This window comes from Chenopodium quinoa, unplaced genomic scaffold (assembly GCF_001683475.1).
Source record: "Chenopodium quinoa cultivar QQ74 unplaced genomic scaffold, ASM168347v1, whole genome shotgun sequence".
NCBI lineage: Eukaryota > Viridiplantae > Streptophyta > Magnoliopsida > Caryophyllales > Amaranthaceae > Chenopodium > Chenopodium quinoa.
This window is the reverse complement of record NW_018744304.1, coordinates 2,681,393-2,696,181: the sequence shown is the minus strand read 5'-3', so window position 1 is coordinate 2,696,181 and position 14,789 is coordinate 2,681,393. Positions and strand designations below refer to the sequence as shown.

The 14,789-nt window shown below is 37.2% G+C and overlaps 1 long non-coding RNA gene across 1 annotated transcript; it reads right to left on the bottom strand.

Moving 5' to 3' along the window:
* Positions 1–11,345: 11,345 nt before the first annotated feature.
* On the bottom strand, positions 11,346–14,346 carry LOC110695637. The gene is made up of 4 exons (XR_002506142.1): positions 13,762–14,346; positions 12,925–13,128; positions 12,206–12,265; positions 11,346–11,735 (listed from the first exon to the last, which is right to left on the bottom strand). It is a non-coding gene; the product is annotated as an uncharacterized LOC110695637 (long non-coding RNA).
* Between the last annotated feature and the right edge of the window lie 443 nt (positions 14,347–14,789).

Genomic DNA, 14,789 nt, shown 5'->3' with positions numbered 1-14,789 from the left:
ATAGTTGGTTTGACGTCTGAGAGATAACACTCTCTAGCCGTCTTTTGGTCCCATTCAGGGAACCAACTGTCCCATCATCCTTCTAAAATTTTATCAGCATGAGAGACGGGATGATGACAGCCTTTGACTCGTTGAGGGTGGGGCGACCAAAAATCATATTATAGGCGGTCAACTCCTCAACAACAAGGAACTTGACGACCATGTGCCGCCCTTGCCCCTTCTCGCCCAGCCGGATGGGTAGGTCAATTCTTCCCACCGGATGTACTACTCCTCCCCCAAAACCGACTAAGGGTTGAGGAGCCTCCTGCATGTTGTTGGGCTTGTACTTGAGCTTTGTCAAGCACTGATAGCTTATCAGGTCAGACGAGCTCCCGGTATCAATTAAGATCCGGCCAACTCGTTGGTTGGCAACCTTGCATTCGATGACGATGAGGTCATCGTGAGGCCGCCTGACCTGGCCTCGGTCCTTTTCAGAAATAAGGACCTCAGGAAAGGTGTCTTTCGACGCCTGGCCCTCATCTATTGAGTTAACCATCTTCTTGATATTGTCCTTAGCACCCCGGATGGTAGGACCCCCACGGCAAAACCGCCTGCTATAGTGAAGATTGTTTCTTCGTCTGTTTCAGAATTGGCAGCCGTTGATTTGGATGGGTGTCCTGTGTTTGTCTTGGGGGCACCCTTGGACTTGGGTAAGTAGGACTTTAGAGCCCCCTCCTCAGCCAGACGGTCCAACAGCCGCCTGAGGCTATAGCAACCGTTGGTGTCATGGCCAACATCCTCATGGAATTGGCAGTATTTTCTCTTGTCTCGGCTACTCACGGGGCTTTTCATTGCGGCCGGTTTTTCAAGAGACAACCGGTCTTTGATCTCCAAGAAGATGGAGGAGCAATCCTTGGTGAACTCGTACTTTGGAACGTATGATTCTGATTTTCGCCTGCTCTTCTGGGCCGGCTGACTAGATCGGTCTGCCGCCCAGACTTCTTTTCTTTTCTTTTCTTCTTTCTTTGCCGGCTCGGATGGCCGGCTCTCTCTCCGTTCGGATTTTTTGGGATCCGACGGGTGCCTCACGGCACATAGCTCTGTCGCCTGTATATAGGCTTCAGCTTCCATTAATGCCTCCTGGAGGGTGGCAACCCTCTTTCTAACCAGGTCGAACTTGAACTTCGACCCGTCTTTCAGACCTTTGAAGAAGTCTGTGTAGGCAACGTCGTCAGACAACCCTTGTATCTGAAATCTCATCAGATTGAACCGCCTAACGTAGGACCTAAGTCCTTCCTTCTCTCCCTGCTGTATGGCCCTAAGATCAAGGCTTGTTTTCTTGGCAGGGATGTTCATTGAGAAGTTTGACGTAAACAAGTACGCTAAAGCTCTGAAGATGTTGATGCATCCGGCTGGCAGGTTGTCAAACCATCGTTGGGCTATGCCCTTCAATGTAGCCGGGAAGCACCGACACCAGGCAGCATCATCCAACCCCTGTAAGAACATGAGGTTGGTATAGGCCATTAGGTGATCCTCTAGGTTGGCGGTACCGTCATAGGCACCGACCAACACGTTTTTCACCTTAGCTGGCTGAGCCGCCTCGGTAATTTCCCTGGAGAATGTCGTTGGTTGTTCCCCAAGGTTAAGCAGCCGGAGCTGCCAGTCCATAGGCTGGACCGGTTGTGCCGCCTGACCCCCAAAGAGGGTCGGCTGCATGTATGGAGATCCATACGGCATGTACAGGGACCCGTACTGTACCGGCTGGATAATTTTGGGACAAGAGCGTGCGGACGGACTACACGACTGAGTTCCTTTGTCTGATTCCGAATGCTTTATGGAAGCATTTCGGAAGCTGTCTGGGTAGGTCGACGTTGAAGCTGACGCGGACAGCTGCAGACTTCTCTTTTCCTAGATGAACATCCGGGCGTCAGAGAATGTCTTTTTTGAACCATCCGGCTGTGTATGCCGGATAGGTTTCCTCGTCTCCACTTCTGGGAAGCGCAGCCGAGGGAGATTGATTTTGAGCCCCTCCGTCACCCTGGGCTTTGGGTGAGGAGTGGACACACGGTCTTGTAGTGCTTTCTTCTTGGAGGAAGAGAGCTTTTTGGCCGACTGACCTTTCTGGGAGCCAGTAGACTTGATGAGGCTCTTGATCTCGCCCTTGAAACTGTTCATGAATTTCATGAGCTCGTCTCGAGTGACGGGAGCGGGGCCTTCTGCTGCCTGGGTTTTCCCAGTCGGTCTACCGTTTGGGCTGCCTGGACCAGCCTGACTTTCACCCCGCTCCTTTATTTCTTTGGAGCGGACGTGTTTTGTTCTAAAGGACCCGTCTGGGGCCACATAGGTGTCGATTTCGTAATCGTCACCACTTTCTTGGTCCATATGGACCTCAGGCTCGACCGTAGGTCGTTTGTCTTCATTCGTTGGTACAGTTTCAGAAGCCATCTAGAAAGTACTCTCCCCATAGACGGCGCCAAATGTTTCAAGGGTTTTTGATGTGTCTTGCATGAGAGTTACAATTCCTAGTATGTGCCAATGACGCCTGTACCTGCAAAACCACGAAAACTCCGGTTGGTGGGAGCTCCGCCTCCGACGATCAAGTCGGTAACGTACAAGAGGTAAAAGTGCGGAAATAGTAATTACTCCTAGCCAATACAGGAGGATTCTGCAGTTAATATTGCTCGGGATTGGTGTATGTATTTATGGCTGTTTTTGAATGCCCAATAAATGAGGTCTGACCCACTATTTATAGTGGGGAGACCATTTCCCCATCTAGGGTTCAAAGGACACGTGTCAATTGGGGATTGGTGCCCTGTTGACCTATGGCTGGCTGCCACGTGTCGCAAGGCCATTGGGCCACATGTCTAGGGTAATTTTTACCCTAAACAATTTCTATTCTTCCATCATTGAATTTCAACAATTACTTTATTTCTTCTTTTCTTTCAGCTGTAAGTATGAGAAACATTAACTTCAAATTATTATCGTTTATTCCCTCTATTTTTAAATACTTGCTCCATTTCTTCATCCGCGGAATTTTAGGAGAAATTGGAGAAAGTAATTAAATATGGAGGTAGTGGGATAGGTGGAAGAATAAAAAATTGTAAAAAACAAAAGTAGTTAAGAGAATAGGAGGAGAGAGAATATGAAATTAATAAAATATGATTTATGTTGGGTCCACTAGTTAAGAGAAATGAATTAAATATTGTAAAAATTTTCCAAATAAAGAAATGGAGCAAGTATTAAAACGAATGTAAATAAAAAGTGGAGCAGGTATTTAAAAATAGAGGAAGTATAACTCAAAACGGCTAAATCTATGGACACTCCACTTCTCTTATTTATCGCTGTACTTGGCCTAATTGTAGTGGGTACACCTTCTCTGATTGATAACAATGATATATCGAATGGCAAATTATGACTTTGTTTTTCTTATAAATTATCTAGCAATATACCTCGTATGTCATATCAATATATCAAGCTATTGTATACTCAATTGGCTCGATTGGCAGACGGTAATAAATAATGGTAATGAGAATAAATTTGTAAAGTAAATTTGTGAGGAAAGTCATACACCAATGTCATTGGTAATGCTAATTTTTCTTATCTCATTTTCTTCTAAAATTTTCATTACCATGCATTAGACCATTGAGGGTGGTAAATAATCGGTGGGAATAAAAATCTATGAAGAAATAACACAAGTTTGAGACGAGATTGCATTACCATGAACATTTTGATGTTACTTTCTTGCCAAATTACACTTAAATACATTCATATAATCGTCATTTATTACCAGCTACCAAACGACCCATCAAAGTTATCTATTAACTTATACTAAAAGCGAATAATCAATGACACTTGTCATTACCTTGTGAAAAATTTTCCCGTCTTTTTCACTTTATTTTATTTATTTATTTATTTCCAAAATCTTTAAGTAAACTATTTATACCTTACGATATTTTCTTTCCACTTTGACAATCATATTTCATATATATCCAAATGAAATATTTCTGCATATCTTTTACTTTATACGAAGTATTTTATAATATAATTGTCAAAAATATTTAACCATGCATTGCACGGGATTTTAACCTAATAATTGATTAAACATGTTTATATTGTATACATGGGCTTTACTTCAAAAGAATGCTCTCTTACATTTGAGTACCATCTTGGTATTCTCCAACAAGATTTAGATCAGAGGACTGGTGATGTGTCAATTAGCCTATGATTATGCTTATGCCATATACTAACTTAAACCTTAGCATCAAATTCGAGCTGTGGACTGTAGCAGCTTAAGTATATGCACTACTTGGCCCAGACAACTCCCTAAATTGGACACATTATTATAACTTGGTCACGCCATTTTTGCTGTATAAAATAATACTCCCTTTGTATTTTATTACTTGCTCTATTTCTTCTGAACAACACGTATGTCGGTGCAAATCTTTAATCAATAATATCTTTAATTATCAATAAGTAATTATCATAATAATTAAAAATTAATAATCTATTCACTGACATGATTCGAATAAGTACCCATAAAACTATATTTATTTTTATGTGTAAATCACAAATATTAGTCAAAGTAGGTTAAATGAATAGTGTAAAAGGTGCAAATGGAGCAAGTCATAAAATGTGGAGAGAGTATGTACAATAACTAATTTTACAATACATGATAAGCCTATATATATATATATATATATATATATATATATATATATATATATATATATATATATATATATATATTTCTTAAATTTTATTACGTTAGAAAATATGAAGAAAGAGTGTTTGGTTAAAAGTTATCGAAAGAGTTTCAATGGTTTTGCAGCGAGGTTGACTAAGAAAGAAAGTGATAATCAGTTGGGTAAGAATTCGGGATGCAAACATTGTACTTGTCATGAAAATAATAAATTGTTATTAGAGGGAGCCCTAGTTCCTCATTGTTCCTCATAATGGCATTTTGGAAAATAATGTGATGTTTTTCACTAGTGGGGACCGCCTGTCAATTTTGGGTAGACCTCTCTGCTCTTGACACAAACCCCATGAGGAACAAATTGTTCCTCACAGTGAGGAACAGGGAATTACTCAACAGGAATGAAGGAAGTAGTATATGTGTTTCTTAGTAGAACACTTGAAGTCTTGGTATTTCATGGGACTCCCTGAGACTGTGGTGCCTAAAAATACATATTCTGAGAGTAATTTGATACTTTATGGCCTGAATCACCAAGTTTTAATGATGATGGCTTTGGCCCTCCTCCGAAAAAATGGAAAGGTGTTTGAGAGGGCGGAATTTTTTTTACTTGCAACAAGTATTCTTGTCTATCGTTAACCTATCTTACTTTCCAGTATTAGTTTACATGCAATTATTATGCAAATATGCTGAATTTTATGTAGCTATCATCATTTGATTAAGGCCTTATTAAACATTAATTTTCATTGATTGAGATTGAATTGTGTCGATCAAAACAAATCAGATTTGTCACTAAAAACTAATGTTAGAAGTTGAAGAGATTAGGATCTGTCTATACTAAAGTTTTGCATTTGTGTGTGCCTTGAATTTCTACCCTTAATTAGTCCCTATGATATGTACAACGACACCTAACTTGTTTATGTTGGAATGTTATTGAGGTTATTCCTTTTCTCTTCTACTTAAAATGAACATACAATGTTAAGTTCATCGTAACAAATTTGTTCTTGCTCCTAATATCACATTATAGCTAAATAAAGATTTCATTACTGTAAGCACTTGACTTTGCTCAGTAATCTATATGCTTTGAAAAATTCGTTCTTGCAAATCCATCTATGATATGACTGAAAACCCTCTCAAATTTACACTATAAAAACTTCTGATTTACAGCACAGCAAGCTTATTGGAGCTAGGACTATTTTTGATTCCGCGATGGATAAAGTTGGCTATGGAACCCAAATTGCCTTAACAACAGGTTAACAGCTAGTAGGATTGTAGATCATGCAAGTTTTTATGGTATGACAAAAGGATCTGCAAGAGGAGCGGTAGGGTAGCTGCATATAAATTTTGTGAGGACTTGCAATGTTCAGAATTAAATATTCTTATTGTTTTTTATAATGCCATTGTTGATGTGGTTGGCATAATTACAATTTCCATAGAAAGATCACATGTAACTAATATTTATTTAGACAGTATTGCATTAGGTGCTTTTTATGCGATGAAGAAGGGAATACTAACAACGTAGACGTAATTTGCTGGAAATTTGAGTGGTATCGTAACTAGTGTTGCACCCTGGATTTAGTGTTGCATGTTTACATATACTGATATGGATCGTTGAATCCTTGATAAATCAGCCTCGGTCTTTCAACTTGCTGGACCGGATATATGCATCATGCGTGGTAAAAAAATGTGAACTGAAGTCTATAGATTAAAAAAAAAAAATCAATAATATCAAAAATCGATAAATAAAATAATAAAATATTGAATTAGGTTGATGAGTGTCATTTATGACATTCATTTAATGAGTTTTTAAGGTTGTTTTTACCTTCTTTTCATAGCTTTCTTCCTTAATAAATGCTTAGTTGTATTCATTTGCTCTTTAGTTTTATTATTCTCGCTTATTTTGTGTTTTTGTTTACTTTTGTGGATTGTCTAGTGTTTTCTCCTTTATTTGTTCCATTTTCGGGGTTTTAGGTATTGTATGAGGTTCGGGTCTTGATATTGGTGGCTTACCAAGTTGGAAGATGCCTTTGGAGCTAGATAATAGCATTGGGAAAGCTCAAGAAGTAAGAAAGTGGCATGCTCCAAGTTCTAGCTCTTACGCTCTCAAGCTGCGCTCTCATGAAATCATGGTGTTGAACCCACCGTAAACTCCATTTAAATCTGCCATACTAGGTGACTATCATGAAAATATTGTGTGCGCACACGAGGACTCATTTGTGAGCGCACGGAGCTACAAAGACTTGAAGAAACTTGGAAAAGTACGAGCGCGCAGACCACCGGCATGGGCGCGCCACCCTGCACAGCGCGGGCGCGCCATCCTGTTTTCTGGATTGTTTCGACTTCGTTTTCCCGCCTCTTATAAAGACTCTTTTATAACCGATTTTTTATGGAGGTTTTTACTTATTATTTTCCCAATAATTTTAGCTTAGTTGAGAGTTTCTCTCTCTAGTTTTAGGGTTAGTTTAGGCGTAGTTTTAGAGAGAGAAAGTGAGGGATTTCAATGGTGATTTGAGAGATTGAAGATGCAAGGGTGACAATTGTATTGAAGATCTTCTCAATTATCAATGAGCATTTCTTACTCTATCTCATCTTATTGCTTTCTTTAATTTCATGTTTGTTTGATTTGGTTTTTATGATTGATTCTTGATTAGTGTAGTTGTTCTTCAATTTTTGTTGATTCTTGATTTCATTTACTTGCTTTGATTTGATCGTGTTTGTTAGCGAGTAATTTCTTGCTAGGGTTTGGGTAAAACTTGTATGATTGATTGATTGTGATTAATTTGGGAATTATGTTGATTGATAGTTGAGATTAAAGTGATTAACGTAAGTTTACATGTTCTTAGTTTGATTAGGCCTTAAGAACTATGCTAGATTGCATTGTAGATCCTAATGACATGACCACTTGATTTAGGATTTGCAATTGTTGACTGGTTTGAATTATGATTCTCCTAGTTTGTTATTCATAGAGGAGACCTAGCTTAACGATTAGGAGATAGCTCTTTGATTCCAATTGATAGCTCTTATCAGTAGTTTTCACAACCATTGATTGACTTGACCTTCCCAAATTGCTGCAATTGTCATGATTACATGTTGATACCCATTCCTTAGTGTTTCATTTGTTTGATTCTTATATGTTTTGGTAGTTGTTTAGCCTTTCTTCATTCTTGACTTCAACCTAGCTTAGGCATTGATTGAAAACACTTGAACATAACCATTCCTAGTGGTTCGACCCTTGACTTACCTCTATACTTGTATTTAGGTTTGTTAAGTGATTATAAATTTTTTTGACCTTAGAGAGGATTAATCAACGACCTAGTTCACCCTAAGTCATAGGTAATACAATTTTTTAGTGTATACCCAATTTATAATAAATATTAGTGCCATCAAACGTTTTTATGGTACCAATTTGGTGTAACTATTAACCTTTTTTTGGTCTATGGAATAACTTTAACGTGATACATTTTAATGTAAATAGGCTATTGGTTGTACTCCCTCCGATCCTTTTTGTTCTGCCTATTTGAAATGTTGACAATTTCATAAGTAAAGGCCAAACACAAATTCTTATATGTGGTTGTTGTAAGGTTTTAAGTACTATATTCGGAATTTCATGAATCATATTCGTTCGCACCTAAACTGGATCTACAAGCATAACACATATATAAAGAATCACATAATTCATACCTTTGACACGTGATTTCCACAATGCGATTGACTATCAATTAGGGAGAGGATAGAGCCCTAAGCGTTGCTCCTCTACTTAGTCCACGAGATTCGAATGAGCAGTCCACCAATGCTACATTGGTCGGATTAAGGAGGAATGCACCACAATCACCACCTTTGCGGACAATCGGCCACCATGGTGCACACCACCGGCTCAAGGAGGAGAGAGAGAGAGAGACGTTGGAGAAGGAGTATGAGAGGGGTTGGTTTGTGTTTGCTAATTAGGGTTTGATCAAAAGATAACTGAATGTTCAACCCTAGGCACCTAGTCTATTTATAATCATATTATAATTAGACTAGAAAGCAAAGCCCAAACCCTCTAATACCACCCACATAGCCGGCCACCTAGAGGGAGAAGGCCCATCATGGGCCTCTTCCTCTTATGCTCAATCTAGCCCCTTTGTGTTACCTTATAGGATCCGTTCAATTGAGCTTTGGGATATTTTACTAGTCCAAAGATCGTAAGTACCTCTAGCTATGATTAAACGACGATCCAAAAGAACGAACTTAATTATCTCCATAATTTGATCCATTATATATCTAGTAATTTCACTTGACGGAGACATAAAACCTTCAATCTCCCACTTGTCTAAGACAAGTGTGCAATATTCAAATTCCTTAAGTCAATATGTGTCGATTTGATAATATGATTGCATCTCATGTTGAGATCATATTAATCTACAAATCATTTCTTGAAATCTGAGTTAAAATTGCAAAACAAATGATTACTATGTATTCTATTTGAGCATGGCCATGCAATTTCTCAATTCTCCCTCTTCAAGAGGCTATGACACGTTTCCTACTTAAATAGGCACACTCAATCCAATCTTGTGGCAACCGAATCTCCCACTCAACTTTTGAAGTAACCAGGAAGCACCCTTTATAGTCCCCTTTTACGGCATGACGTTGTGGTGTACGACAGTTAAATCAATCATTGAATGAAATCAGTGTTCCACTCATGTCAAAGGAATCCACTAATATATCCATGTGATTGACCGAGCATCTCTATGCCCTTATATCCCATGAAACTGCGCTATCCAATCAATCTTACATGCCAGTCCATTTATTGAAATCATTTATGTCTAATTTAATGATTCCGAACTAGAACTTAAAAAATTTATGAATTTAGTTAACCTGTGGGGTTCCATTCACTAAATCGCGTATTTGATGATCCCATCAATTCATAATTTTTTTTGGACATATTATTTAATACTAAACTAAGATTAAATAAAATTGAAACTTTGTTTCAATTGATAAACATAGGAAATCATGACTGATGATTTTGCAATTGCGACTCCCTAGCACACAATCAAAACCATCCACTATCATGCTGATTTCAAATAAGCCTATGTGTCTTTAGGCTATTGAAATAGTTTAGATTGTACAATTCATGAGACATTCTCATGAATATGAATTTTGCTACTTCTAAATTTTATAATTATATTCATCTCCATACACTAAAATCTTCCTTCATCCTTCCGCAAGGAATTTAGGAATTTCTAAATTATATTCCAATGTTACATTGGTTTTCGATTGAAATCCATTACCACATGTTCTTAAAACATGTGAATCAAATTGGCGAGTATAGTTCATGACACTCAGGTTGTATCCTTTTTGAAGAAGCACAAGGAGCATCACTCAATCCTTTAATTTCATCAGCATTTCACAAAGCACTGAATTTTGTTAAGCAATGTGCCATGTTGCATCTTATCAATATATGTTTCTTAACTAATGATGTGGATTCTAACCCCTTGTTTATTCAAGTTTTTAGAAAACCTACAATCTTGAAATAAAGATCCAACCTTAAAAGATTTCTTTAAGATTGAAGATAAACGAATCGAAATTTTTCCTCACAAGATCACTCCTGAAACTTATGATTCGAATCTCCAAATTAATTAACCCACTCCTGGACACTAAATCTTTTGAGATTAAATTCTTAGCCTACTCCTAGACACTAAGTGTTCAATGTTCTAATCTTCATACAACTCCTTGAATTGAAAACTAGCAAGAAATCGTTTAAGCAAAGCTAAACAATTTGTATTAAAATTAATCTGATTTCTATCTCTAAAAGCCACGAAAATACCTCGTATTTATAAGTATAAGAGGCAACTATCCTACTCCTACAAGGATTAGGACAAACCCCTAACCTTGTGCTCCAAGCATCCTAATTAGAATAGAATAACTACTAATCAGAATAATAAAACTAATCCTAAACAAAATCTAATTAACTAAAAACTTTCCTAACAACCTTAGGAAGTTTATAGCAACTAAATAACAGAAAATAAAACTTATCCTAAGTGCTTAAACAAAAAAAAACCCTTTCAAGTGAAAGGTAAAAACTTGTAAGCAAAAACTCTACAAAAAAAAAACTAAGTAAGATAAATCATCTATTTCTTCCCGGAGCCGAAGCTCTTTGCACGTGCCACCAAAGAGGGGCACGCAACTAACCACCATCAAGCTGAGTTCAAGCCAGAGCTGGGAAGCCGACGCGTGGTGTCTGGAACGGCGCGTGGTAGCTGGAATTGTCGTCGGAAGCCGGATGTGTCATTTCTTCTTCCTAGGAAACACTACAACAAATTGACCTTTAAGCCACGAGTTAAATCGTGGCACAAGTTCAAAATTTCCGTGGCTATGCTATTTAGCCACGGGAATTTTGAAATTTACTGCCATGGCACAAGAGGCCGTGGCTAGAAAATTGCCAAGAGAAAATGAATGTTGTGACAAATTTTGAATTTTATGCCACGAGTTTTCCCGTGACAAACAAATTCACTTGCCACAAATACTAATGTGGCTGACAACTTATTTGCCACAAATTATACCGTCGCTAATAAGCTTCTCTACCACAAATACTACCATTGCTAAATTAATTCTCCGGCACAAAACCAATGCCCTTTCACGCCTACAATTTCTTTTATATAAACTAATGCACAAACTTTATCATGTATATAAAATTAGATATTTTCATTAATAATTTATTGTAATATTACAATTTCATCCCAGAAAAGAAATTACAATTGGTTCAAGGGTAGGAGTACATGTATGTTACAACATCACTAAGCATAGGTAGCAACCATATTACAATTTCATATAGCCACAACAGTAACAAAAAAAGTGACCTAGCATAGTTAGACACAGGCACGCGGGAGCTTTAAACGTCACCAGTAGTGACAAGTAGCAGCAGCCAGCAGTAGCGTTGTGCAGTTGGAGCTGCTTGCAGAAGCAACCAGTAGCAGCAGTGATGTCCTACAGCACCAGCAGCAGTGGCGTCTACAGTAGTGACTCAATTAGATAAATCTAAATAGTGAAGCTGCCAAAATGATTGTTTTGCGACCTCCAAACTCCACAACTGCAATGACAAAAAAAACCAATAAATTTATAAATTTCACTAAAACCCTCCAGCATTTCAACCCTGTTGCTGATAGTATTCGGCTACACATTTTATTGCCCTTAATATATTAAAATAAATAAGTAAACCTTCAAGGTAAACAAGTGCCAAAACGCTCATTTGCACCACTGACTATTCTTCCAATGAAAATGAGCTTTTAACTACTAGCCAATCAGAGAAAGCAAACTGCAAAATTCTGGTATACAACTATTAAACATCCAGAAAACACATGCACCAGAAGTAGTCCTTACAAAAGAATTGCTTCCATCATCAAAGTGTATAAGCTTTAACTTGACACGTTCCAAAACACACTTCTTTCAACCAGAAAGTAAATACGACAAAACTCTACACATCAGCTGACTAGAAGCAAGAAGCAACAACACAACAAACAAATATATTAAAATTACTAATAATCAGCGGAGCTAACTTACTATTAACAATTTACCATTATTCGGAGCAGAGTCTACCCTCTCCATCACAACCTGAACTGCCTGCAGTTGTTATTAGACAAGTGAGACTCGTAATGGCTAAACCAATACTACCAAAATTTCAACACGTACCCCAAAGCAGTCTTATGCTACACTTTTTATACTGATTAAACAACATCTAATACCTCTACATAGTTCTAATAATCAACCTACCAGAAAAAGTCAATAAAGTCAAAATTGTTAACTAAAAGGACACTAAAAAGCATTATCAGGGACTATATAAGATAATTTCACATGCCAATAATATCACTCAGAATCTATTCCAATACTTTGATAACATTATTAGAAAATCTAAAATACAAGAATCTCATAAAAAATACTCAAGAAATAAAATTTATAACAAAAGTAGTAACGAATCATCCAAATTAAAACATTCTATTGCACCAAAATTCATTCTAACAGAATGGAATTCAAGCAAAAATATTTCCATTTATAAATTTATGATGAAATCAACATGAATCTGTAAGAGGAAAGCTGATAAAATGTTCTTGAACATGAACTCTCTACAAAAACATAAAGCAAAAGCTCCTTATCATTTGAACAACTAAATATGAACTCAACTAGCACATCCGTAATGTTTGCAACTAAACCAATGAGTATAAACAATACATGAAATAAAGCATAGTAAACAGTTCTTCTAAGTAATAGTTAAGCAAATTGACCTTTATTTAGCAGCCCATTCCATGTTCATTACAACCAAAATTTCTGATTTCCAGCTAATGAATGAGTCCTGTTATTGCATTAACCTTTTTCCTGCCCTTCTTCATGACAAGTAGTAGCTAGTAGGAGTTAACTTCAAAGGCCAATTTGAAAGCAACCATACATCTAAGACATCCATTTTAACACTCAGGCCAATTATTATGTGCCTGCCAAAGTATAAACTCAATACTTTAATAATACATTGTCCAAATTGAAGGGTAACCCCAACATCATGGTTTTTCTTCCCATACATATAAAATCAAAACTTTAAAATTCAATGGAACAAAATATGAATTAAACTTCTGTAAAAAATTACACCAAAATTAGGTAGAAACTCAATTGGATCTACAAAATTAAATTACAACTACCTAAAAAGGAACAGAATAGAGAGTGTGTGTGTTACCAGTAAAAAACGATAGAGAGTTCAAGGACTAATTGAGTAGGATGAGTATAAGAACCAAATCAACCAAATAATGGTGCTTTTTTTTATTTACTCTGTTTAATATAATCTACTGCTGCATAACTTTGATAGAATAATTAAAATGTATATTGAAATAAAAATAAAAATAAAAAAAAAATCAAGAAATCACCTATAAAACAAGAACTTAAAATCTCAAAAATCTGAAAATCCCCAAACACAAACCTGAACCCAAAATCCTTGAAATCAATTGAATCAAACACAAATAACAAACCAAGTTAATTAAACTGCAGAAAAACTAGCCATAACAAAAGAGGAGAGAGATAAATAATTGTAGAAGATTAAAGATACTAATTGGGTAAAAAATTATTGAAACCCTAACCTTGCTCAATTGTTGAAAATGGAAGAGATAAAGGAGTTGACTTGCTTAAGTGGAAGTCTATGGTGATGAAGGAGGTAGATACCACCGGTTGGTGGTGGAAGTCGCCGGTCTTCAATGGAGACAAGTGCGGGCGGCGAATTGAAGGAGGCAGTGTGGGCGAAGATGGAGTACTGGGCGGCTAAGTGTGTGCGAGAAGATGGAGGAGTCAGCGTAGTCGGCGGCGATGGAGGTAGCGGTTGTACGTGGTGTTGAGAAATGAGAAGTGAGAACTGAGAAGAAAGTGAGCGATTTTGAGAAGTGAGAGGGGATCACGAGGACACTCTTGCCTTTTTTTTTTTGGTTGTTAAATATCGCCCTCGAATATCTAACTAACGTCCGCAAAATAACATAAAATTACGTACTTATCCTTATAATAACAATTATTAAAATAATTAATTTTACTTCAATTTCACACTTTTACCGTACATAAAAATTTTAACCGTTCTCTCCAGTGGTCAACGGCCACCAACGATCATCGGACTAACCACCGTGATTTTCAAAATCAAACAAATTTATTAAATTTTGCAAAATCAAATTTATTGGATCTTATGGACGACAACGAAATACCGGAAACACAACCTATGTTGCTCGTTAAAGGCTTGTCGGACCATATGGACTCGGTGTGTACTAATAAAAAAATTTTAAATTCGAAACCTAGGCAAACGCCTAGGATTTTCGAAAACCCTAGGCTGAAACGCCTAGTTTTTTCGAACATCCTAGGAAGTTTTGAAAAAAACTAGGCGTTTCAGCCTAGGGTTATCGAAAATCCTAGGCGTTTGCCTGGGTTTCGATTTTTTTTTTATTGTTGTGGTTGTTTAAATTTTCTAAGCGATTCATCTCAACCGCCCAGATCTTTCGTACAACCATACGGTTGTTCGAATGAACTAGGCATTTGAGCTTAGGTTGTTTGAAAAAAACAGGGTGTTTGAACCCGATTTCAGAAAATAAAAATAAAAATAAAAAACAAATCTTGTCTTCGGCGGCCACCT